This window comes from Charadrius vociferus, unplaced genomic scaffold (assembly GCF_000708025.1).
Source record: "Charadrius vociferus isolate BGI_N301 unplaced genomic scaffold, ASM70802v2 scaffold190, whole genome shotgun sequence".
Classification (NCBI taxonomy): Eukaryota; Metazoa; Chordata; class Aves; order Charadriiformes; family Charadriidae; genus Charadrius; species Charadrius vociferus.
This window is the reverse complement of record NW_009646608.1, coordinates 6,412,567-6,439,603: the sequence shown is the minus strand read 5'-3', so window position 1 is coordinate 6,439,603 and position 27,037 is coordinate 6,412,567. Positions and strand designations below refer to the sequence as shown.

The window sequence follows — 27,037 nt, the reverse complement described above, 5'->3', positions numbered from 1 at the left end:
AGCCTGTGCATTTAATGACTAGACACTAGCCCCTGTCACAACAACTAAAATGACAGCCCGGTAGATGGAAGAGGTCATAGTTTAATCAATTCTCTCTCTCTTTGTTTTACATAACTGAGGGTGATAGGCAGCTAATACGTTTCACAGCCATGTGATAAATTGCACTGTCACCTGCACTTTGCCTGATACTCCTTCTTTGTCAAGGCTATTTCCACCATCCCTACTCTCACTCCAGTGCAACCCCACTAAAAGTCACAAGTATGTCAACTTCTTTCCTCTGACAAGTGGAATTTTTCTAACAGTCTTTCTTGTGCACAAGATCTAGGATAGGGTACTTGTAGTGTTAAACCAGTGAGAACTTTTGCGGCCCAAATCAGAAGCTCTATGCTACTGCAAAAAGGAGTGTCTCAATCTTGCCCTATGGCTGGCTGTGTTTGTTTCTTGTTGCAGAAGGGACAAAGAAGCGGAGTTTACAGCCATGGCAATTTCATGTAGAAAGCAAAAGATTTGGGTTTTCTTAGTGTTAATTTTATCTTACCCTAAATCTTGTATAAATTGGATTCTTGTTAGCCAAATCATTCTATTTTACTGGCTATGTGACAAAAGAGTTCCCTGGCACTTGGAAGGAAGACTTTCCATATTCATTCATGTCTTTGCCATGCATGAGAAAGCAGCTATCCCAAAAGCAAAACTAAAAATGATTTCAGCTTATTGAGACTCTCTCTCAGTTCCTAACAGCGCAAGCTGTAGGAAGATTGCATGACAGATGTATTGCCTGTAGTCCATCAGCCTGCTGGATCAGTCACTCTTCAGGGACATGGCTTCTTTCTAGCCCTTACTCATGGATTTATGGAAGGAAACGGGAGTAGGTATGTGCAAACACTGAACTGGTACATTGCCAGGGTCCCGAAATTCAAACATATCCATATGGAGTGGAATATAAACAGGAGCAAACTCTCATTCCGCAAGGGCAATATTCTACTTTCATATTTGGCCAATTCGTTACCTTTGACACTGAAGCAATAAATATCAACTGCTTCCATAAAATAAGGTTCACAAGCACTGAATCGAGCTTGGTTCAAATTGTGGATGAATGCTGCACTATTTTTCTGCTCTCTGGATTCAGCCATCATGAGTAAATATAGCAGCAGCACGATCGGAAAATTGCCCTCAAAGGTGATAAAATACAGGATTCGTCAGATTTTGATATATCCCTGAAAATGAATAGTTGTCCTTTCTCACTTGGCAGCCTGGAAGGACCAGGACTTGGAGAAACACTGCAGGAAGCAGAGTATACTCCTGGAAGGGCAGAACTTCACCCCTACTTGTTTGCATGCATCCTTTTTTGACTCCCTATTTCTCTCTTCCCTCCACTCCTGTGATGTTTTCCTTTTTTGCTTTTTGCTTCTCCTAAGAGGACTCCAAAGAAGGTGTTTTGCATTGCAGTTTTAACCTAATTAGAAGCCAAGGTGCTGTAGTCTCATTTCGCAGAAAGTTCAGCACCAATGTGCTCAGAGTGTGAGCAAAATGCAAAGCTGGAGAAGCGCTCCGTCAGAGCAGGGCAATGCTGTGCAGGATGAAGGCAGGCAGTTTCTATGCCTTTGCTTCTGTTTTCACAGTTTTGTTATCTCAGGGCGCCAAATCCCTTCCTCCTCCACCTTGAGTGAAAGAGAATGGCAGTAAGAAGAAAAAAGGCTTTTTGCTTTACTTTGATTATTTTTTAGCAAAGTTCCACGTGGTGGGAATAAGAAAGCTCCAGGATGGCTGACACCAAGAAGAGATGTCAAGCGCTTGCCATTTCATATTCAGAAAGGTATTCAGAGTATCTTTAACAAATTATTTCTCTTCACCCAGTTGTTTCCTAGAAAAACACACATTCTTAACGTTTCTTGAGCTAACTCTTTGCTGAAAGACAAGACATTAACAAATATGATGGCAGATGGACGTAGGGTAATATCCCTTCTCATTAGGCTGCTTTTCATAATTGCATTAGTCTTTCACCTTTGAAAAAGGCTAGAAACATTCCCAATCCTCGTTCTACCCAGCCCATCTGCATCAGAGAGGACATCTTTCCGTGGCATTCACCAAGACAGGTGTTGAGTCCAGTTATGAATACATAACTAAATCTGTTGCCTAAGATCTGTTGAGCTATTTTAGTGCAATTACATATGCAAACACTCTATTGGACTAAAAGGTGATTTAGCTAAATTGGGAAACAGATCAATTTTGGTTAATTTAATTTGTATCACTGTTATTTAAGAATCTGAATTGCGCCAAAATCCCAGAATGGACTACAATTGGTGCCTTTTTTTTTTTTTTTAAAAACTTCTAACAGAGTTAGGGCATGGAGATACTTCTATAAAGCTGAACCAAAAATTTATGACTAGTTAAAATAGGGGAAATAATTTTAGGTCACTAAATAGCACTTTATAAACCTCAAAACCTCAGGAAGGTAAGAATTTCATAGTTTCATTTGTGACTCAGTAATGGGGACAATGCATTAATATACCACTTCTCAGGATATTGGAGACAGGCTGTTATCAAGTGCCACTCTCCATGACCATTCGACATTTAAACCATTCCTTCTGAAATGACTCTTTCTATACCCAGAAAAATTACAATGAGTAATACAGTTCTGCAACCTTTGCCTCATTTCTGTTTGCGAAAATCTGGATGCAAGACTGTGATTTTTCTTTAGTGGTTTTTGCCATATGCACTTAAGTCATGGAGGACGTTTCTGTTTCGTTTCTGGAAAAGCTCAGCCTTCAAAATCAACAACGCACACAATCGCAAGCTCTGCATTTCGTTCCTGTGACTGTTCTAGAATCTGTTCTTCTGTATCCCTCTGTCCCAGCTGAGCCCTAGCCAGGATGCTGGCAGAAGCAAGACTGAAGGAATGCAAACGTGATCAAACCAAACACAAAAATTCAAACTCGCTTCTGTCGGAAATGTTTTGCAGCATTTAGCTATCTTTTCTCTTTGTAGTTATGACACAAAGCCCTGGACGCTGGGGAGATAAATACTAGGCATGATGACATTAACAGCATCAAAATAGTGGAAATACATTCTTTGGTTGTAGTTCTTTACACCAAAAGCTCTAAGGCATATACTGTTTCCTTTGTAGCGTGTTGTACAGGAGAGGGAAAGAGGTAATTAAAGCCACTGATTTTTGTTAGAGCTGCCATGATACTTATTATAAGTAATACAGTTACTTCACAAGAACAGAAAATTCTGCTTAGAGGTTTTTGTTTCCCTGTTCTCTGTTGGTATAGCAGCTAAGAAAGTAGCCAGTTTGACTGAAAGATCTAAGGTAGTACTCCTGGTGCCAGAGGTATCTACATGATGGAAAAAAAAACCCCATCCTTTGATTTGTAAAGTGAGCAAATTGGATTTGGGTGACATTGACAGAGATTGAATATGACACCCCACAAGGTAATCTTTACTGCTGCTTTTCTGAACTATAACTATATTTTAATGCAGGGGTAAAAGGCACGCAGAAGTCAATGCAATAACCAGGACTCTATAGAGATCAGTACTGGTTTGGCTTTGTCTCAGGCTTATCTGAGGGAGCCAGGTACTATTTTCTATTCTCGTTTTAAAAGTAATCTCCTCTTTGGTATGTATTACAAAATGCAGATTAGAAAGCCTTGGCTTCATATTATATGTTGGGAACAGAGGGAAATGAAAAGGCCAAAACCATAAAAGAAGAAGAAACCATTAGAAATAAGAGGCTGATGACACAAAAAAAAAAAAAACAAAACAAAAACAAAAAACCAAGAGAAAACAGAAACAAACGCTTCAGGAACTTCCAAGCCAAATTCTCCAGGGTTTTCCAAAAAATTCTGCTTCAGAATTTATCTAAGTTCTTGTACAGATCCTCCAAAAACACACGTGCTGGGCAAAGAAGGCAGGTTCTCACTCACACAGTAATTCAATACAGCAATCAAGCCCTTGTTTTCTCAGCACTAGTGGATCTATTCTTTGTTCCCTCACGAGGAACACCGCCCTAACAATAGCACAGGGTTCAGAATGAATCAGAGTCACTGTTTGTACTTTCAGGGACAGGATGATGCCTAAACATAATCAACATGTGCCAGCGTGAACCCGGAGCACATACCTTAATTTTACTTTATGGCTGTCAAATAACTCCACTAATACACTCAGCATTGTCTCCTGTTTTTTCCAGCCCTGCCTCACTTCCCAGCTGCAGTCCTCTCCTATCCCTGCACTCTGTCCCAAACCCCACGGCACCTCTCTGGGATTCATGTAAAAGTTCAGCCTTGAAATTGGTCTGGAGTATATGTAAGGTGGAGGATCTCACCCATCAGCTGTGAAACGAAACAAAGTCTCTTCCCAGAATATCTGACAGACCTTGCAATTGAAGAAGAGTACCTCTAAGTTTGTGTTATACTTCATATCTAGCCTTATTCCACAGCGCATGACCAGGCCTTAGGAAATTAATTGTGAGCAGAGGAGGAACAATAGAGGAGAGAAAACAGAAATCCATATGAAAAATCTTGTTCTTTTTTCTCTTTTCCCTGTCTTTCCTAAGGTTTTTCTTTGCTTTAAAACACTGAACTTACAAATGCATCTACTTCCCTGAAGGTCTAAAGAATAAGATTCTAAGAAAATTATTTGCCTTTTTTTCCTGTTATCTTCTCCTCCCTCTTAACATTCATCTAAAAGGCTGCATCTCAGAAATAATTATTATTCTCCAGATTGTAGACACGACATCAGAGCACCTTTTGCTCCAAAAAAGATACAAAATATGATTAGATACAAATATGATGAAAAAAATTTGAAAGTATTGAAATTTCCTCACTCAAGACTGTATTCTCTCACACACTGCGCACTTGGAGTCTGATCCAAAACTCACTGGATTCAATAGAAAGACTCATATTCAGTGGGCTCTGGATAAGTCCCTTTCACCTCACGTCCACCTCAGTCTAAGTCTGTATTCACAAAACAGTTTTCATCTCTTCAGGTAGACAATAGCATTTAGAAACGGTGGAAGTTCCCACTGCTCTTCTTTCTACCAACACAGGTGAGGTGCGGTTTCAGTGAACAAGTGCTAAACATGACTGGAAAGAACAAATCCCCACGTCACAAAACACCACCTAAGTTAACATCACCCCACGTGGCATGGATTAAATATGCTTGTCCTTATTTTATCCTGGAAATGAAGCAGCCAAAAGCCTTGGGGTTTATGTCAGAAATTAGCTACATGGTTTTAAGTACAGCCACTTTAACTACAGACATCGGCTGCTGTAAGCCAAACGGAGCCCCACGTAAAGCTGTGCTTACCTAACATGGCACATACTCGTGGTTAAGTTCACACATGAAAATAAGGCAACTTTGTGTGTGGGCAGTCTGGGAGAACTAGAGGTGCTCAGCTGATCCTGCTCACCTCTCAGGATTTGGCTGCCGCTCAGCTGATATATGGTATCAAAAATACAGTTGGTAAATACTGCTAAATACCAAGGATCCAAGCTATTGAGTGTCTCAGTTCCCAAAACTTTGATGAGAACTAAGAAATACAAAAGCACAATGAATTGCTCAGGCCTCTGCAAGTTTAAACTTGAGATTTTAATTAAGAGTTCTTATTAAGGAATTTGGAATCTAGTATATAAACCTATGCATGAATGATATTTAGCAATCAGTTTGTCCTTTAAGCCCTCTTACGAACAGTTCTGGTCCAGAAGATCAAAAGACTGGAGCAAAGCGAATGCAGGTATGGCCGCCATATACTCCCATATTTCATTTTCCTTTCTATTTCTCCCTTTTGTTTATTTATTTAAGCTCATACCTTCCTTCTGACTTCCTCTATACCTTCCCCAGCCCAGATAAGGCTGGTCTTTATTTTTCATTGCTGTCTGTCCTGCCATATAAAATTGCACATCATGCTTTCTATCCTATGGGATACGCACTTCTCAGCGGGCTATAAATCAGTATAAGCTGGATTGCTGTAATGAGAGGAGACACAGACCCAACAGAGTGCAGCTACAGATTTCAATCTTCAGATAATAAACACTAGGGAAAATTGATGATACGCTCCAAAACACTGAGGCAAACACTCCCACACCTAAACACACCCGCCTCCACATGTACACACAGAGATGCTGCCTGCTCTACCCCAGTAAGCCCATCATCTTTGCAAAAGAAATTTCTAAAGTTTAAACTTTTTGATTGAAGAGTGTGCCAAAACAGAGAATTCTTACAGGGAGTCTAAGAAGCCTTCACTGGAGAGAGCAAACAGGCTTTGTGGGCATGGGATACTCCCTGGCTCATCAGCCTTGAAAAGTCTTCTTGCTACTGCTGTTCTCAGAGTGTTCAGAGATGACCAAACACTCAATGCCCTGGACTTGAGTCACATTTTCCCCAGAAGTGGTGGAAAGAGGCATCAGAAGTTACATCTTCAGCATAACATTTATGGACAGTTCTTAGGACAAAGAAGCTTGCTGAGGACAAACCAACTGTTGGATAGGAAAGAAGTCGGTTCACGGTCTTTGGAGGCGGGCAAGAGGATAATTGATGAGTAACATACAAATATGAAGGTGTACAGCTTTTTTCAGAATGGACAGGCAAGGGAATCAGAGACTTGTATGTTATGGCAACCATGCACTTCCTCTGAAATACTCATTAGTGTGGGAAATAGATTTGCTGACAGTGCTTGCACGATGATTAAGGACAGTAAGCAAATGAGCACTGTGACTGATACCCTCCATCACCAATGGGATCAGTCATGAGGGCCTGCCAATAAAGTGGCTTGCATTTGAATGTGTCATGTATAGGCTCTGAGCAGTGCAGAATACCAATCAAATCATATGAGAAAAACTTTAAATGTTTACAGCATGGAACTAATAAGATGTTGTAATCAAAAGCTTAGCAGGGGAGCTGACAACGCTCACTGCAGTACGAGGTAGGGAATGGTCAGTAACAAATGAAATAAAGAATTAACTTACAATTCAGCCAAAGGGAAAAAAAAATATATTTGCTGACCCTGACCAGTGTCAAGGCTATTGAACTTATTGGATTCCCCCAAATTCTACAAGGCAAACCAAGGGTACCCAGCAAGAGATCTGAAAGCAAATCTTCATGGGTTTACAGTCATCAGGCACCCAGCTGGTATAATCAGATGATTCAGTAGGCCAGTTCTGGGTTATTATAGAGCATCAGCCAGACTAAAGGAGTGTCAATACACCGGAATCTACCTCCAATCTACTTTTAATACCTTCAATCGACCAAAAACTCCTGTCAATCCTTTCAAAGAATGAAGAGACTTTGGAAAACAGAACTTGCAGAATGAGAGATAAAGCCAAGGTCTTTAGACAAAACGAGCAAAGGTTTTGCTTGTCGTTTTGTAATGACAAGCTTGTGATGAAATTTTGCAATCTGTGTTTGAGCTACACTTTAACAGAATAATGTGGTTTTATTCGTCTCATAACTTTGCCTGACTGCGAGTATGATTTCCAGGCAAAGCTGACTCTGCACAGGAACTCCGTTTCCTTCAGAAGCAATGAACCCTGATATCTAGCAGATTTGCTCACTTTTAAAGACCTTGTCAACCCAGCATAAGACATGCAGTTCTCCAGCGTTAAAGCACAAATTCACATTTTCTTTGCAAGCAGCGTCAGAAGGGAAAGACACTGTAAATTCCAGAACCATGAAAGATGCTTCCATGGAAGAGCTCCACCAAAGCTTAACGAAAGAGTAAGATCAAGCGGATGAGGCTTTACATAAATCTTCCACAGCAGAGAATTCAGTGGAGATAGCTAGATGGGTGGGTGGGGATCCTTAAGAATTTTCTTTCTATAAGAGACTTAAGAAGAACTGTACATTCCTGAGAAAAATGACATAAACTCAAACTATGTAGTTACAAATAAAGATAGCCAAAGTGTTAAGAGACCAACCTGGTCACACCACAAGGTCTTAATGGACTTTAAATGTATGGAGAAAGTACAAATGAAGTTGAAAAAAGGATTAAAATAGATTGGTTAATACTAACAAATGCAAAAGTACAGAAAGAACAGGTAGGAATAAAGCTTGAAAAAATGAAGGCACAAAGTGAGATGAGACTGGCAAAAATATCACACAGAAAAGGATATCGTTCTTAAGTTTATTAGTAGTAAAAGGCAACATGAATTGTTAGACCACTTTCCAGAGAAGGAAAACCTATTGACAATAAGGCTGGAAAGAGGGATTTTGCATCAATTTTCATAAAAAGGTCAACTGTGATGAATTAACGTTGTTAAGAACTAACAAAGGAGTAAAGGAGGCCTAGAATGCAAAAGGAATAGGTTAGAGAAGTTGCATAGCTTAGATCTTTCCAAATGAGCTGAATCTGCTATATTCCTTCCGCAGCTCTAAGGAACTGACTCAATCAATCTCAAAGCTGTTAACGATTATTTTTTTAGAACTTAGGAAGGATTGGTGATGAACTAGATAACTGACACAATGTAGTAACTATCTTTTGAAGACAGAAAAAAGGAGAAGACAGCGAACGATAGACCTGTCAGCTTAACTCCAGTTCCTCAGAACAAAGAAACAATTTGGAAGTACCTGGGAGAAAAAAAGAAGTGGGTATCTGTCAACACAGGTTTGTCAGAAACAAATTATGATGACCCATTCTAATTTGCTTCTGTGAGAAGGTATCAGGGGAATACCCAGTGGACAAAATGTCATATAGTAAAGTTTTTTGAAACTATTTCAAGTTCTCAGAGCAAATGAGCAGCACGGTCTAGGTGAACTACGGGAGAGTGAATATATAAACTGTTTAGAAAATTGTAATCAGAAAACAGTTCTCAGTGTTTCACTGTCAAGATGGATAGATGTGGTATATGTACTTCTGCCGGACTCAGCCATGGATTTGATACAATTCAATATTTTCATTAAAGATTTAGGTGAAATGGGAAGTATGTTAATTTGATTCACAGATGAAACCAAAGTAAGACAAAGATTGTATTAAAATTCAAAATAATTTTGACAAACTGGAGATGTAGCTCGAAGAAAACAGCTGCAATTCAATAGGGTCAAGTACAAGTTACTACAATTAGACAGGAATAATCAATGGTACAAACACACAAATAAGCAGCTATGACAAGGTAACATTTCTACTGGAAAAAAAAAACAGTTTGCATTATTGAAGATTACAAGCTGAACACAAGCCACCCATTCCTTTCTGTTACAAAAATGCAAATACAATTCTGTGTGGGTATAAAAAAAGAACATAACCTGGAAAGACTGATAAATTAATCTGTTCTCTCTTGATCCAGCACTATTAAGCTCTCCATTAGAGTTCTGTTTCCAGTTTGGGCAAACGAATTCAAGGAGGACTTGGCCCAACTGAAAAGGGTCCACAGGACAGCGCTGAAAGGCAAATAATCTGTTCTTTATGTCTAGGCTGGATAGGGCAAAAAGCAACCAGTGAGGACTTGCTGCAGCAAGACAGGGCTCAAGCTAGATATCTGGAAAACATAAGGGTAGCAGGAGCTGAAATAGTCAATTAGGAGAGAGTCTGGTAATTCAATTATTAGAGCTCTTTAAGGAAAGATTAGACTAACACATCAGGAATCATAGAATGGTTTAGGTTGGAAAGGACCTTGAAGATCATCGAGTTCCAACCCCCCTGCCATGGGCAGGGACACCTCCTACCAGACCAGGTTGCCCAAGGCCACCTCCAGCCTGGCCTTGAACACCTCCAGGGATGGGGCCTCAACAACCTCTCTGGGCAACCTCTTCCAGCGCCTCACCACCCTCAAAAAGAAAAACTTCTTCCTAATGTTTAATCTAACCCTGCCCTCTTCCACTTTAAAGGCATCCCCCCTCATCCTCTCACTACATGCCCTAGTAAAAAGTCCTTCCCCAGCTCTCCTGTAGTCCCCCTTTAGGTACTGGAAGGCCGCAATAAGATCTCCCTGGAGCCTTCTCTTCTCCAGGCTGAACAACCCCAACTCTCTCAGCCTCTCCTCATAGGAGAGGTGCTCCAGCCCTCGGATCATCCTCGTGGCTCTCCTCTGGACCCGCTCCAGCAGGTCCATGTCTTCCCTATGTTGGGGGCTCCAGAACTGGATGCAGTACTCCAGGTGGGGTCTCACCAGAGTGGAGTAGAGGGGCAGAATCCCCTCCCTTGCTCCGCTGGCGACACTTCTTTTGATGCAGCCCAGGATACAGTTTGCCTTCTGGGCTGCGATCGCACATTGCGGGCTCATGCTGAGCTTCTGGTCAATCAGCAAGCTTCTGGTCAATGATACAGGTAAAGCTGATCCTCAGTGGGGAAAACAGATGATCCCTGCCAGCCCTTAACTTCTCTGATTTTATGCAAACACAAACAAAACTAAAAGTTCGTTCCCCACAGTGATAGTACAGGAGGAATAATTTCACTACTAACTGGCAGAGCAGAGGCAAAGGAGCAGCAGGACTGTAAGAGGTCAGGTCTCCTAGAGCAGTGCGGGATGACTTTCGTCGCTTTACACCAACCATAGCAGGAATAGTTGCATATCAGGAATGGGATGTGTTGGTAAGATTGCACTTGGCGCCCAAAACAGGAAAATCAATCACTACTGGACACAACAGTATTTAAAAGCAAATCACTGTAAGGTCAAAAGACAGGAAAATGGAGAAGTACAAGTCTATAGCAACATGCACTGCTTGAACTGTGCAGTGTAAAAGGAAATCTTGGATAAAACTTGCTCGTGCTACAGCTAAGCCTAGGGACTATTACAGGTCACTCCTTTCTTGCAAACTCATTCCTCCTCACAAAAAGTCCATAGAAGATCAGAAGGAAGGGAATTAGAATGAGCTTTCATTGATGAGCTGTTAGGCACAAATAGATTAATGAAAGCTGCGTACAATGCATCAGGAGCCACCAGGCTTGGCAGGGCTGTTATCTCTGGGTATTAGTTTATAGCAGTATAGGCGAAGGAGAGAGGCCACTCTGGGCAGAGCTGCCAAGTGAATCATAACGGATCACGAGCAGAGGGCTTCCCTTCAGAAGGCTGAGCTGGGAACGTGGTACTGGGAATTCTTTTTCTTACCAATTTCATCTAATCTCTTCTCTTCTCTCTAAATCCCTTTTCTATTCTAGGCTTTGTTTCTCTGGAGCCACTTGCAACATTCCTTTGTTGTGACTGAAGGAAGGAAACAAAAGAAGCAGCAAAGCATTTTGCTGTATAAAAAGCACAAAGAAGAAATGTTTTGCTCACTGAATGCGTACTCTGCATTCTTAACTGTCCTGATCCAAAGCACAGTAAAGTCTTCAATTGCCTTGGGTCACATCCACACTACAAGCTGATATTTCATCAGTCTGGTGTGGATTATACAGGGCTGAATTATCATAGGATAAACTCTGGATTGGATTTTATATAGTCCATAGACCCTGACATCTCCTTTCATTTTCCCATCTGCATTTTAGCAAAGGCTGCTAGTGGGTGTCTTTCAATAGGGTTTGAGGAGATGCATTTCCAGCCTCCACACTCTGATACGAAGAAGGTTAAGACTCTCAAATAGGAAGGAGAACAGATTACAGCCATAGACTATGCTTTCTCTTCTTTTTTTCTTCCCCCCTCCGCCCGGTGAGATAGCTTTCCCTTGTTATCCTGCTAGTAAGTCTAAATGGAACTTATGAAAGGTGTGTAAGACAGATGGGATGAAATGCTCTCTATGACTGTAAAGAAAGCTTTTGATAACTGATGTGGCTAGATTCTTCACTTCTGGATGGTTAACAAAGTTGATGAAACCCATTTGGTGGGCCTGAAGGAAAAGAACTTTGATATAGTTTTTCTTTGGGGGGTGGTGGTAGTAGGGTTTTACCCCTTATCCACTCCAACATTAATTAAGTGGAATAAACTTTACCATGACAAGTTACAGGTAGGTAAAAATAAAGTGTGTGTTGTCTTTTCTAGAAATGAATTAGCTCTGGTGCTATAAAATCTCTAAAATGTCGGATTAGAAGTCAGACTGTTCTAACATCTTCATGCACAGAAGAAACAGCACTGTTGCTGCTGAGAGATTTATTCATGTCACAACCAAAGAACTTCACGTGTCCAAGAAGAGTAAGTCCTTTGGCTTTTCCCTCTTGTGACATCCTCAATGCATTTAGCTTTTCCATCCACAGACCAGAGTATATTAGGGATTAATACGGCTCAGCAACTCAAAACACACAGATTGTCAGTCTCAGTAATCAGCCCAAAGAAATTTGAGGACAGTTGTTATTTACAGAAAGTGATAAGAGACCCAGCAGAACACTTAACTCTAAATAAACAATGCGGAAACTTCAGTACCCAGAAAGTCCTAAGTGGCAAATAGGCAGCTCAGATGTTTCCAAGTGGGGTTTGATTGCATTCATGCTGAGAAGTAGCAAAAGCAAAAGATGGGAAAGGGTAAGACAGAAAGCAGGGGGCCTTCCTCACAGGGATTCACTCTCATTTCAACTAGTGTTTAGCTCTGGTTTGTTAGTTCATTAAGAATGCATTACAAAAACCCGTCTCCACACACTGATCACCAGCTCCACCGCGCAGCGGTGTGACGTGTTACAGCTCGGTAACGGGGACATTCTGGGCTCTGGGCAGCAGCAGGTCTCATTCCAAAGGCTATGCAGAACCTGAAGGGAGTGGGATGAGCCTTTTTGCAGCGCAGAGCAGCAGGTAACCGCACAGTGAGATTTTTTCTCTTATGTTCCCTTCACCAGAATATCCATACTTGGCAACATGGAGACGTTTCCCTTGCACAGCAAGCAAGCTTGTGGTAAAGCACAATGAGCAAGACAGGCAGTATAAATCTTGCTTTAACAAGAACACTGCTGAATGGATCCTCAATTAACCCTGAGTCCAAGCTGCAGCGCAGCCTAAGAGGGGATCATGTAGAGAAGCACCCCATCAGAACAACAGGCAGACTGAAGCCAAATCCCATCTCCTTAGAAACATGCAGTAATTTACCTCCATCCCACCCAGGCACTGAATTTGAAGGCAGTTGGAGAGTTTGGGGTCTGGAGAAGTGCGGCATGGAGGACAGTGTTTTAGCACTTTACCTTACTTAAATACGCCTGTGGTTTCTGCTCACCCTCATACTGGAAAAAACACTCTCCAACAAGCTGCCATTAGTCACACAAGGGCTTACAATTGAGCTCTAAATACAGCAAAGGTGGCACAATAGAGAGGACTCCTGCACTTATCACCACGAACCAGAGCCAAGCGATGGGAACGGGCTCATAATAGTTTCCATCCTTGGGCACTCTGTGGACAGATGTTGCCAGCTGCCAAGTTCCTTCCAGCAGCTTTTTTGATATACCATTACAACCAGGCAAACGTTGGGCTAAAATAAAACCTGACAGAGTTCAGAAACAAAATTATGTCCCCCCCCCAAGACCAACCCTTTCTGATCTTTGAACTTGGTTGTTATCTTGAAGGAAACCCTCTTCTGAACTTTGGTATGAATCTAATTAATGAGTTAATTCCCTGCTAATCTATTCTTTGTGTCTGTTTCATGATTAATTTAGTTCCAGTGAATTTCCTTTACTGACTGCAGAGTAGAAACACATTTCCTATCCTATTAATCTCCACTTCTGACCCATCAGCAGGGACTAAATAAGGGCATATGCTTCTATGCTTTTATTTTCTCAGCCATTACAGAGCACAGGCAATTTCTGGAACAAGCAGCATGGGGAGAAGTAGGGAAATTCTCCAGGCATAAGCGTGCCACTACCACAGAGGAGATGGAGGTAGGTTGGACGCCCAGGTGTAAAGGCTGTAGAGCAGTTGAAAATGCTGCACAATTACATCAGCCACAGGTGTAGCTGAGGGGACAGCCCAGCAAGGCTGCAACTGCACAGGAATGACACTCAGTGGCAAAGGATTAGAAAAGAGCTGGGGCCCAAACTCTGAAAACATAAATTTCTGTTGAGGGAGACACAGCAGGGATCTGGGTTTCACTACTCCTGCAGTTCTTGAAGCTCCAATATCATTTTCCTGGTGTAGAAGGGGAGGTCTTGCTTGCAGGATAGATAGATTTCTCTGTCTCCCTCCACCCTCAACGCTCTTGTGAAAATGAAGGAAATTGGGCCCGTTCCCCTTCTAACTATTCAAGTAATAATTACTCTTTCAGCATTTAAAAAAATCTTAGAATGGAGTGCCCACCATAAAAAAAACCAACATTATTTACTGTTGGAACTAAAAAAAAAAAAAAAAAAGGAAACTGCAGGGATGGGAAAGGTTACCTTTCTGGGATCACACACAGACCTACCCTCCCAGCTCTCATACATCTTTCAGGGAAACATCTAAAAAACCCCACAAAACAACAAACAAACAAAAAGGAAAGGAAAGCAAAAAAGAAGCAAAACCAAACCAGCCCCCTCCCCCAAAATTAAAATAAAATGTACTGGGGCTCTCAGTGTAACTTCCATGGTAGAACAGTGCTGCCAGCAATTAGCATCACAAACCTTCCTTCTGATGCCACAGTGTGTCAAGGACACTTTTAATGATGGATCAAGGGCACCGCTGTTTGCGAGGTATAGTGTTTAAGCTGTGTTAACAGCAGCTGCCTTAGCATGCAAATCCAGCATCCCACAAGGGATGCAGGAAAGGCAGGGAAGCACCACAAGGCAGGGGAGAGCTCCGTGCAAACAGGTATGCTGCTCTCACGCCTGTTCCTGCCATCCCTACAGGAGAAATCATCTCCGAAGTTTCCCTAAATGTCTTCCTGTTGCTTCTTTCCCAATGGCTGATTACCCAGAGTCACTCTGTAAGTGGATGGAAATGCCAGGAATGAGACATGAGGAAAAATACTCTGAAAAGGGCAGAGACCTCAACTGATCCTATCCGTTATCATTTCTCAGATAAATTCCAGCCCCTGTGCCAGAGTATTCCACTTCTGAGAAATTTAAGGAATTAGAAGATGTCGCATTACAGAGGAGCCTTACAGACATCTGACAGGGGTGAGGATAAACTCCTGATGGACCATGGCCACCAGAGGGACCTGAGCTGGCAAAGAGAACAAAGATCAAAAGTGATGCAAGGACTCGGAGTACACTGCTCCCGACTTTGCTGTATCACCAGGTGCCAGGTCATGCATGACTAGATTTCCCAAATAGACTGGTACACAGCCAGTAGCAGCAGCACTGTGGGCTTAGCCTTCAGGCCTTGCTCTCCAGGGACTTTCTCTGCTCATGATGAGTCTTTGATCCTGAACAGTACATTTGCACAATAAGAGTTTGGGTATGATTTTAAAAAGCCAGAGAGAAAAGTGAACAAAAGCCGTGTTTCCGCATCTCATGTCTCCAATCTGCTCCTCCTGGAAAGGGGCAAAGACACCTCAGAGACACCATCAAAGTGCCTAAACCAATTTTTCAGCCTAATCCACTATTTTTACTTCCACCCAACGCTTTTTTTTTTTTTTTTTTTAATGCTGAGCTCCTGAAACAAAGGCATCAGATTCTTTGTGGTGTTGAGAATCACTTCCATGAGCTGCAGGGGAAGGCAGGGAGAGCGCTTAAGCCTTGCCCTGCCCTTACCCTTCCACAGCCGCCTCTCACAGGGACTCCTCTGTCCTTTGCTCCCTGTTCTGTACCACCCACAAACCGCCAGCATCACATTCTCAGCCATCTGTGTGTCTCTTTTCGACTTGGTCCTTTCTGGGCTCTGTAGGTAGGAATAAACACTGTCTTCAGGTCAGATCTATAGCTCTGAAATCTAAAAGGTTTAAAAAAATGACGTGATTTCTTATGGGCATGCACTTTCACACGAGAGGCTCTGGTTTCCTTCACCAACCCCATTTGTGGCCAGCAATCTTCCAAGGTAATTGCTTAAAGATAAAATGGTTTCTCCAATACAGTTCATCAAACCAGGTGAGGATAGAGCTGATTAATCCAGGAACCTACCATCCCTCTTGAAAACACTACACCTCAATGGCAAGGCACATGCACAACACTGAAAATATTACAAAACTGTTACTTTAACAAATGCTACACTTTCCCTGGCAAAACCATCTCGAGTTCTTGTCTTCCTATATCTTAAACGACACCACATAAATAAGCAGGGGTCCAAAGCAGGTGGTAAAAGTAGTTAGAGAAATAGGAAGACTAAAAAAATTGAGCATCTTTCATGACCAGATGCATGAGAAGGGAGGTGATAGTTGTTTACAAAATAACTGGCAATTTGGGCAGTCCCAATTATTCTCTCTTACAGCAGAGGACAAAGGTGCATTTGCAAAGGTGAAAGATCAGCTGATGAAAGGAAATACTTTCTCTTTCTGCACAACGCGCTGCTAATCTATAAAACTCATGAGATAGCAGGGTGCAGCCAGGAGCAATGAAAGATTCAAAAAGCATTAGGCACTTATATAGAAAATGAGAGCACTGGAACATTTCATTAGATAGGATTATTGTTATTATAATTATTCGGAAAGGCTACAAATTCTCGTGTTTCCCAGTATAAATAAATCACTGTCTGAAGATAGAAAGGCATTCCCCCAGAGGGTAGGGGTGTCCTGTAATTGTCCACTATGGTAATTTCTTGCATCCCTCTTTGAAATCTCCAATGCTGAGCACTGTCAGAAGGGACACTTGACTGTACTAATGTACTACAGTGGATCCTCTCTTCTTAGGATTCATTTATTCATAGATGAAAACACAGTTGTGTGCTAGAACGAAAAATAAGTATTAATACTAGGGAAAGCCTGACAAGATAAATTCAGGTAGCAATACTTTACCCAAATTCTTGGCTGCCCCCTGCAGCTCAATAGAAGATGAAACACTGCTTTATTATTTGAAATGGGTGTTTGCTTTCTCTTTGAATTGCATTGGACTTTTATCTTTTAATGAGATGCTGGTGCTTTTTGGAGAATGCTATAAAATGGCTTCTTCAGAAACAATTCTGAAGTACAGAGTGTGATGTAAAAACTTGCTGGGTAGACTAGACAGAACAAACAGATTAGACAGAGAAATAGATAGAGAACAGATGCTTTCTATTTTTCCCCTTATTCTTAATTTCTGATGATACTGGCCAGATAGCGGAATCCTTTTCTGGCATTCAGCTGCTTCAATTGCTTATTCTGCCTTCCATGTCCAAATCCTCTGACTCTAACTCATGTTGAAATAGGGATTTAAGGTAGTAAGTAACTGTTAACACTTAAAAGGAAGCCATTATAGTTTAAATGGTGAATAATGTGCCATAGATAAAGCTGCTGATTATGTATTTTTAAATAGTTAGGGATATATTTGAAAGTCTAACCACAAAGCATGTTACTGTTACTTTAAAAATTAAATTTAACCTTCCAGAAATTAACTTTTCTGCCATTTAAAAAACACAAGTTTTAACAGGAACAAATGGAAGTTGGAATGGGAGATGGAGCAAGGGGGAATATAGAGAGAACATCCCCAAATAGATGCAAAAGGAATGCTTTTTCTTCCTTCCTCTTACACTGTTCTGAGTCTGCCTCTCCTCCCTGCTCCGACAGCAGCCCTGACACGTGCCCTTCGCTGAGCACTCATGGTCTGGACCGCAGCTGCCTGAACCCTCAGCATCTACCCACAGACAGGAGTGCAGAAGGAAGCCATAACCTTTCCTCAGGAAAGGAAATTTCACAACAAACAGGGGTGGGGGTTTTTGTTTGTTTTGGCCGTTACATCCCAATCCAATTCTTTCAGAGTTACAACTTTCCATAGAGTTCTGCTAGTAGCACCCTTTCCCAATTCTCTGCCAACACCCCCACGTGCACACTGAGTCCTTCCGGCACATCACAAGTCCATCTGCACTGTTCCAGAACAGAATCAGTCCCACACCTCTCACATTGCACTGTAACAGGGATGAGAAAGTGGCACTGCTCTGTCCTGGACTCCTACCAGTGAAGATCCCTTATCTGGGCTGCGTTACTAAGTGCTACAGACTGGCCAGGGCCCAAAAGGGATGGGTCTTCATCTTATACTTGAAATTGAACTTTCCCCACGTTCATGGGAATTGGATCTGGGATTTTAAGCTTGAGTATTTTTCTGCTCTGCAGAAAAAAAATAGAAGACTGATTATTAATTGCCTGTGGATCTTCCCCCACACATACTTCTAGTCTCAGCTCCAGCCTAATCCTCACAAGTTCTTTTTGCCAATGTCACATTTAACCTATACACCCTAATAAATCCATACGGTTTCCGAAAGAATGCAATGAAATGTCAGAGGTTACAACAGGGCCTGCCTTTCACAGTTGTACCTCCATGCATAAGCATTCATCCACACTGGGACACATGTGTGCAGGGCCCTGAAACAACAACCTGCACATATTTATCTCATGTCTCACACAATACCTCTGCCGTGTCTCTCTTTACAATACCTCGCGTGGCGGGAAGCGGCAGGGTCTGTGGGTGAGTCACAGCCACAATACACTGAGCAGCCGGAGCCTCTGACAGAATATACAATGCAGCTGAGATGTCAGTGGAGGTGGCTTTGGAGTACTTTAAAATGCTGTTCAAGTGCCAACTTTACCTCCAAATATGACACTTTGCTCGCCCACCCGCTTTCCTTCCAGGCTATGCGCTCCTTTTACTGCAACTCAACAGCTTTAATTATGAATTTCTCTGCCTTCTCTATCCCTTTAACTATTTAGTCTCTCATTTGTCTTGTTGAATTTTTTTATATGCTCCTAGAGAGCGGTTGTACACTGTCACCACAGTACAAGAGGCCTGGCCAGACTCTCATTTGCAGGCTGGGCACCCGACCAAAAGGATTTGCAACAAGCTATTTGCCTCAAGAGCAGAAATCTCTGTTCTTATGTTCCCTTTTCAGAGAAAGGACGCAGCGATGAGAGGACAGTGTACCTGGGAACATCATTATATCAAAACCACTTGGCTCGCCTTAGCTCTTCTTGTCTGAGCAACTTCTACAGGTACAAACTTCTGACCTGGTGAAAAACTGGATCCCACTGGTGGTTTTACAGGGGATTCAGCTCCTTCTATCTCTATATTTTGCCCATCTACATCTCCTTTAGACAGTGGCAATGAGGTTCTGATGCTACTGATGGGTGGGGAGATATTCTGCTCTATACAGCCTCACAGAACACTGGCATTCATTACAGTTTGCTTCTAAATTCTGTCATGCTTGGACATCTGGGCCCCCATGTTCGGTCCAAGAGGCGAGAACTCCAAATGGTGAAGCGTTTGATCCAGATAATCCAAACCAAAATGTCTCTTGTTCCTGTCATCTACGTCCCATGATTAACTCTCCAACACGTGGGAAAGCAAAACCTGTTCTGACCCTCAACCAGTCTAATTTTCGCCTACATGAGTGTGTTCCTCAAGAGGCTCTTTTGGGAGCTGTGGACAGATTAATTAATTGCAGTAAAGAGAGCAACTCATCGGGGGCAAAATACACTACTTCCACAAAAACATGCTTTCTTCTAAAGGGTTAGAGAAATTTTGGCTAACTGCCATCCTACTCACTTATTCCATTGCTTCTGCCCAAAGGAAGGTACTGTAGCATGTATCAGTATGAAATATCTGTCTATTCTCAGGTTTTCACACGTCTCTGAATTTCTTTTGGAACTCTGGGAACAACATTTGGAAAAGTTTTACAAGGAAACACTAAATCACCAAGATCCTTGAAATAGCCTTATCATTTATCCATGTTTCCCACCAGCTCAGAAGCACAAGGATACCCACCACAGTAAAGCCTTGTTCAGCCACATCTCTTAATATTGTCAAATAGCTGAAAACAAAAGACAGAGATCATCAACAGAGTCGCACCGACAAAGTTGTTTCCTCCAGCTATTGTGCCAGAGCTCCAAATCTAATGCAACTGGTGCTTCAGCTACTGTTGCAGTATACATGTAGTCTATATAAGGCTATACATAGTCCTCCGGACCTGCCTCTTCAACACTAGACTTGTGACATGTTCAGTCTGAAATCCCACCTCTGCCTGCATTCAAGATGACCAATAGTCTAAACAGACTGATCCTCTCATCATCCTTTGTACCCTTTTAGAAAAAAAACACATCTATTCTGTTCTAGTGTCAGCACTATCCTTGTCTACATAAAGGCCACCTAAGAGGAAAGTGTACATTCCTCATAATGCATTCCTTTGGGGGACACTTCATAAATGGGAATCACTTCTGAACCCCTGATAAGCAATCAGCTTTATTTTTCTATCCCAGCATGTGAAGGGCCCCACCGGCTTTCATATTTCAAGTTAGATCTTAAGGGAAAAGGACTGCACTGCAGAAATACAGATGCTCCTAATCAATACGAAAATGTCTAATACCAGACAGTACTATAGCAATATGCCTCACAGAAAGGGCAATGCAGAGCCCATTTGTTCTGCTGGATATACACAAGTTCATTATCTGTAGTCCAGTCAGAGCTGCACGTGTACGGTAATTTGAATAAGACAAATATGATAGCAAGCGGTGGTTTTGTGCATGTTTGAAGTTCCTTCTATGATGTCTCTCCCTTCCATTTGCTCTTTTCCTCTCCTTCCTTTCTGCTGCTATTTAAATTGCTATTATTAGCTATTAAATGATAAATTAATTACCTCTGAAATAAGTGTGAATAATTGTACCCAGCCTGGCATAGCTGGGGCTGGCATTTGATAACAATCAACAGAAGCTGTGCAGCTCCCAAGGTATTTCATCATAATAATAATAATAAAAATCAATAGGAGGAAAATAGGGACAGCTCCAGAAAGTGTTAATGAAAAGTTGCTGAATTACAGTGGCTCACCTGTGAACAACTACATGAAAGCCTTCTGAATACCAAATATATTCATTATAGGCTGTATTGCTTGGCTGAACCTCCAAAGAATTCACCGGGCTTGTATTCTCACAATAACAAAGGAGAGACTCTGAAGAGTGCAGGATAAGAAGGATAATGGGGTGGATGGAAGAAGGTTCACGTTCTTATTTAGAAAACATGATTATCGAGGCATATAATGACAGTAAAATCTGAAGCCTGTAATAGATCCAAACTCAAAATCTGAGGTTTTTTCCTCTCAATAGAAGAGGCAGCAATTCTTTAGGTTGGACCCCAAGAGACCAAGAAGATATCACTCTTTGCAACTTGAGTGTGAAAGATCACTGGAGAGTGTTACAAGACAGTCAGAAGTTAAGGCATTTCGTGAACTCATCCCAAATGGTTACAGCAACATGAGACCACTCCAAAGCCCAGCTTCAGCTACTCTCGTACCTGTCACATTGTGTTCATATTAGACTGTGCTCTCACAAGTCTTACACGAAATACATTAGAAACTCCTTTTGCCCCATGTTCTGCACCACCAAAGTGACGCGGTAGTTTAGCTTACTTAGATAAATGCATTTCCACACCACTTTTCTCTCCAGCATCCAAATACAGAAATACCACTGCCAGAGATGCTCATAACGCAGTAGAAATTTCAAATTCCTTTACCAGCAATAAAATCTGTGACTAAGCTAAAAAACAGAATCAATAAACAACCTCCTCTTCTGAAAGCTGCCACAAGGTATTTACTGTCTACAGATGATCAAGGTTAAAAACGAACCAAAACTTTACTCAAAGAAAAATGAAGCTTCAATCAAATATAAATCGGAATCAAAACAATCAAATAATTCCTGCTAATTTTTTCCCTGTGGGGTTAGATTCACTACCCAATGAAAAAGCTCTTTCATTTTCATCCACGTGTCAGAGGACTCCCCAGAGTCCAACCGTCCAGTCTGCTTCAGGGGACTGGATGCCCTGACTGATGGTACACCCTGACTCTGTGGAGATGATGGGGCATTTTGCAGGGTGAAGCACTGGCTTGCACTCAAACCTTTCAGCTGAAATTTGTTCCAGTTTATATAATCAAAACAAACATAATGTCAAGGAATGACACCCATATTCACCTGTAACTACAGGAAGACCCAAACTACCAGGCAAGGGAGCCGTTCCCCATCACTGCACACAAGTATAATGCCACATTTCTGCTATTCAAAGATGCACTAAAGATGTCCCAAATGAAGTGAACATACTTTGTTCCATCTGCATTATTTTCTTGCTTGAACTTTCCTCTTTCTTATCTGCTTCATCTCCTCAAACTCACTTTAGTTTGATCTGAATCACATTTTGGCCACATAGCTTAAAAGATGAGAGGAATTGCTTGCACAGCCATAATTAGGGGAAGGCGCATTGTAGTGAAAAGATGGGAAATCCAACAGTTCAATACTATCCAGGATCACGACGGTGCATCAATGCGGTATAGAAGAAGAGCAAGCACAGTTCCAAATGATCTGCAAATCCTTCTTGTCGATTCTTGGATTTGCCATTCATACGCTGACCAATCTAACTCTGTTCAGAGTATGGAAGATGAAAAGATTACATCTGGACAAAGGATCGGAGCAGTGATTAAGTCTTCTGCTTTTGATTAATAGCAGAGAGAGACATATTTACCTCCTGAGGTGAAGAGAGATTTGGCTCTGCTCAAGAAAGGTAAAAAATGAAGAAGAAATAGAGGAGGTGAATAATATCTGAGTCAGCAGAAAATGCATAATGACTTCGCAAAAGCCTGTCTCAACATATAAGATGTGTCTCATGAACAAATGGCTACAATTGCTGCAGTGTATGCAAAACATTTCCCAGCACAACCTGGAGGGCAGAGAAAAAGAAAATGAAGGAATGTGCCATCAGTTCAAACCATGAGGAAGAAGGGGAGGAGACCTACAGGGGGGGTTGCTCTTGCTTTCTCTCTCTCAAACCTGCTTTATGTGAACAAACAGTGACTTCTCATCCTCTTTGGTGGTCATGACAAATGTGAAGTTACCTGGACAGCGTTGACTTAAAACTTAATTGCTTTTACAGCAAATGAGGCATGAAAACTATTATCAAAAAAACATGATGTCCGAAGCACAAGTTGGCATTTAATTTTCCCAGCAGAGAGCTTCTGAATGCCAGAATTGACTGCAAAGCACGGCGGGAGGCTGGAAACGCAAAATTAGTGATTCTTCCTGGGGCATGGCAATAGCGTGCTTGTGAGGCCAAGTTTGGGAAAGGGCAAAACAAAGTGTCTGCACAAGCACCTGACACATTGCTTTGGCTTTTTGAAGGTGGCTGCAAAGCCCGGAAAATTCTCCACGTATTTGGCCTTTGACCTTGTCAGAGTGGTCCATAAGACTAACGCTGCGGAATGCTGGTGGAAAAAGGTCTAGTTAATGCAGAAAAACACCTAAATATCACTTGTGAAAAGAAAAGCCACAAACAACTAGGTCCCTCAGTAGGTGTCATGAAATGTGAGGGCGACAATGCTTGAATAAGTGTGAGAGCGAACATGAAGTGTCCCAGGAGCACAGGTTGCTAATTAGGACACAGACTAATACCCGGAGCAATTTAATCCCTCTTCCTCACCATCACACATTGCAGCTCTAATGTATGTTATGCATGTGCTGCATCTGATACTTTCTCCACCTTCTGGCATGTCCAGGAGACAGCTGCTATATAGACACGTTGAGGACCAGTGACACAGAGCTGTTCGACTTCATGATGTCCAAGGATTTCCTGGGCTTAGGGGAAACACTCTACTGTCCTACTAGCAGTATAGCCCCACTGATGGAAGTTCAGCCCCCTTTACTTATTCTCAGATGCAGTTACTTTGCTGCTCTGCCTCTCCTAGGAACTTATTCCAAAAGTTACCCCACTCGTGCTTGTGAATGACTCCATTTACAGTTCACGCTTTAGAGGAAAGATAGACTGTTGACTGGGGACAGGAAGAAATTCTTGCCTGCGTACCAAACCGTATTTAGTTAGGTCTGCTAAAGGTTTCTTTCTTTGACTCACTGGAGACAGTACCCTGAACACAATGGACCTGGTCTGGTGTGAGAAATCCCCCATTCACACAGGATGCCTCCATTAGACCAGGCACTTCCCTGACAGCTACTGCCTTGTTCCAATTTCCTAACCGCTGGTTCTGACAGTGCTATCTAAAGTGCACAGCAAATAGTTTATTCCAGGGAAGCAGGCAGGGTCCAGCCGGCTCCTTCATCCCTTTCACAGCAGTGGTGAAAGAATAAGGCTGTGAAACACCCAGAGCAGAGACAGCCTGAAGAGGAAAATTAAAAGACACATACAGTTATAAACCTTGACAGGTGAAAATGTCTGCTGTCAAAAGGAGATGCTGAGATGCCAAGTCGATGCCACGCGCACCAGACACCAGGGCAAAGAGAGACAAATGCAGGACATGAACTGCAGGGATTTCACAACAGACGAGACCTCTGGCTCCACGGCTTTTGATCTATGTACCTTTGCAATGAGACATTTCATCTGGGAGTCAGCTATATCCAGTGCTGGATTAACTTCTTGTTCCATGGCTTGACCTGTCACCCAGAGTACTACAGAGATGGGCACTCAGAAACGCATATTTAGGAAACACATTAGATCAAGATAGACACACTTAACATAAGCACTGTGCAATCCATCACGCTGCTCACTGCTTAATTTCAGTTTGCTTCCGCAAAACAAAACCCTCACAACTAAAGAAAGTTTGTGTTTTCGTCACGGTTGAACAATACTAATTCTTTTCTTTTGATATTGGTGAATACTGGTGAGATAAGAATCACCGATATTTGTACCTTTTTCTAGACAGGACAGTCTTTGGGATACTTTTGCACATTTTCCTTTGCCAGAAAACATTAGCTACAGTCAGAGCCATTGCTTCCCACTTAAGTATCTATCATGCATATCGTTTCCCGGGAACAGGACAATGCAGACTTCTGGAATAAGGGTAGCCTGCAAGTTCTTTAAAGCCACCACTATTCACGCTGTAAAGTATGTAAGAAAAAAATTGCACAAGGTAACCTCACAGACTTTTCCTGTGTTGCCCCTGAAGGGTCCCCAAGTCTGACTCAGCTTTGGCAAAGGTACCCAAAAATCTGGGTATTTTCATTCACGTCTACTTACACTTTCAGAAGCGGAGTTTAGGAAGTATTCAAGGATGCTGTGCATTTTTGTGGTAACCACAGAAGACAACAGAGATAGTTTTAAACTACAAATATTTCATTCTCCTTAAACCCATAAAGATGGGTCTAGACTAGGAAGAAGCAGTGTGTAGTTTCCATTAATGCAATGATATACAACCAGTAAGCTGCAAGGCTCTGGTGACCGCCTTGTGATACCTAAACCAGCTAGATTAGACTTAATCTTTACAGAGTAAGTTTACACTGAGCGACGGCGCCCTCAGCTTCCTTGAGAGAAATGTTTTGATGGAGAATCATTTTGGGTTTTTTTATTCAAAGACTGCGAGTTGAGAGAGAGGTACAGAAATAGCTGCCCTCCTGCCCATATCACCGTGCTTCTCTGTATTCTGCATTCTTCCATCGGTCCCAGTAGGGTTCCTATTCCCACTAAAATCAAATCACACAATTCTCTTGGCTAGACTCACAGAAACTCAGGAGCAAAGTATTAATTTTCAGAATCAGAATCAATATACTGCACAATCATTTTCCATGAATTATTTATTTTAAAAAAAGAATATGCTAGCAAACCCTTTGGTCCCTGCGCCTCCCTCCCCCCAACCTTCTGCAATATGACATATCTAGGTGGGATAAACAATTTGGCTGTTTACCTGGTCTGCAAATGGTAACAAATTGTACCTAAGCCACCAAAAATTCCATAAACCTCTAATTATACCCAGTGGATTGAAAATGAATGAGTAACTGGCACGTTGCCTTTTAGCAGTGACATTACATCCCTGGATGCCATGGAGGTACTCCCTAACGCTGGGCAAACTTGAAGGGACACAAGACTTTGCTTTCAGCTACCACAGACACATTTGGATCAATATGGGAATCTTACACAGCAGGGAACTACTTTTTTTTTTTTTTTTCGTTAACTTCTTTAAAAACACTTGCAATTAGAGAGCTTCTTACTATTATTTGGGCCCTGATCAACTACCACACAATATTGGGAAAACGGAATGAAACCCCATTAATATAAAACCAACTAAAGAATATAGTAACATAAGACTATTAAGCTCAGGGAAAATGCTTGTTTCAGTGTCTGAGGCTAGTCAGGGTTCAATGTTTTTCTTCCTATAAATGAAGTTACTTCCACGCAAAGGCTCTTCTAGCTCTAGTTCAGAAAGGAGAATCTCAAATCCATCCGCCCAGCCAGGCTTCAGTAGTTCTCGCTAATGATATACAATGATTTGTCGGATGGCTGTCCACAACATGGATGGTGTTTAGCATACGCCTTAATTGCTTCATTTATATGTTCACATGTACAAGTGAGCACAGCTAATCCAAAGGAATGTCTCTACGTTTTAGCCCTCTTTCTTCATTGTCCCTCATAAACATTAAAAACTGCGAACAAGCTTGTAAGAATGGTTTTCGGCATGAGGAACAGGTGGTGGTAATGTCGGTTAAGTATTCCTGCAGGGGGAAGACTGGAAGCCTGCTATAAATTATGGCGGCATTTCTGCAACTGAAAAACTTGCTTTTCCTTGATGAAGCTGAGAGAGCTCTTTGATGACAAACCCATCGGGGAGCTTCAAATCATATCACATCACTAAGTTTTCTTTCTCCATTTCTCTTGGAAAAACATTATTGCAAGCATATGTGCTTGCACATCACACTAACTAGTGACGGTGGTCTAGAAAGAATATATATATTTCTGCTTCATCACAAATTCAAGCTGAAGAATCCCATACTCTGACACTTATCCAGGCCAAATTCCCCATGTATTTATAATGAGGCAACCTCACTTAAACACATCCCATTGAATGTAGGAAGCAAAGAAATTAATTTTGCAATTTGGAAAAATACTTCTTAAATAATCAGTAGGATCATGACTTCATTCTATGCACCAAAAAGTCACAAACCTATGCTCTAAACGTCTGCAGGACTCAATTCGGTGAGAAACAGAGGAACGTCTGGGAGAATCCTTACAGAATCAGGTTTACAGTTTCTAATTCATACCATCAAAGTCTTTCTCTTATCAGCAATATTTGTTTCCTGCCCTGCAGCTCTTGGAGAATGTTTTCCTTGTAAGAGATCCTCTGTATGGAGGATCTGAGGCGGACAGACTACCACCTGACACTCCAGTGAATAGAAAAATGTTTCCCGCTGAGTC

General features: G+C 41.8%; 1 protein-coding gene across 1 annotated transcript in view; it reads right to left on the bottom strand.

Moving 5' to 3' along the window:
• AGBL1 (ATP/GTP binding protein-like 1) overlaps positions 1-27,037 on the bottom strand; it is a 372,591-nt gene that overhangs the window by 62,064 nt on the left and 283,490 nt on the right. The gene's annotated exons all lie outside the window — the stretch shown is intronic.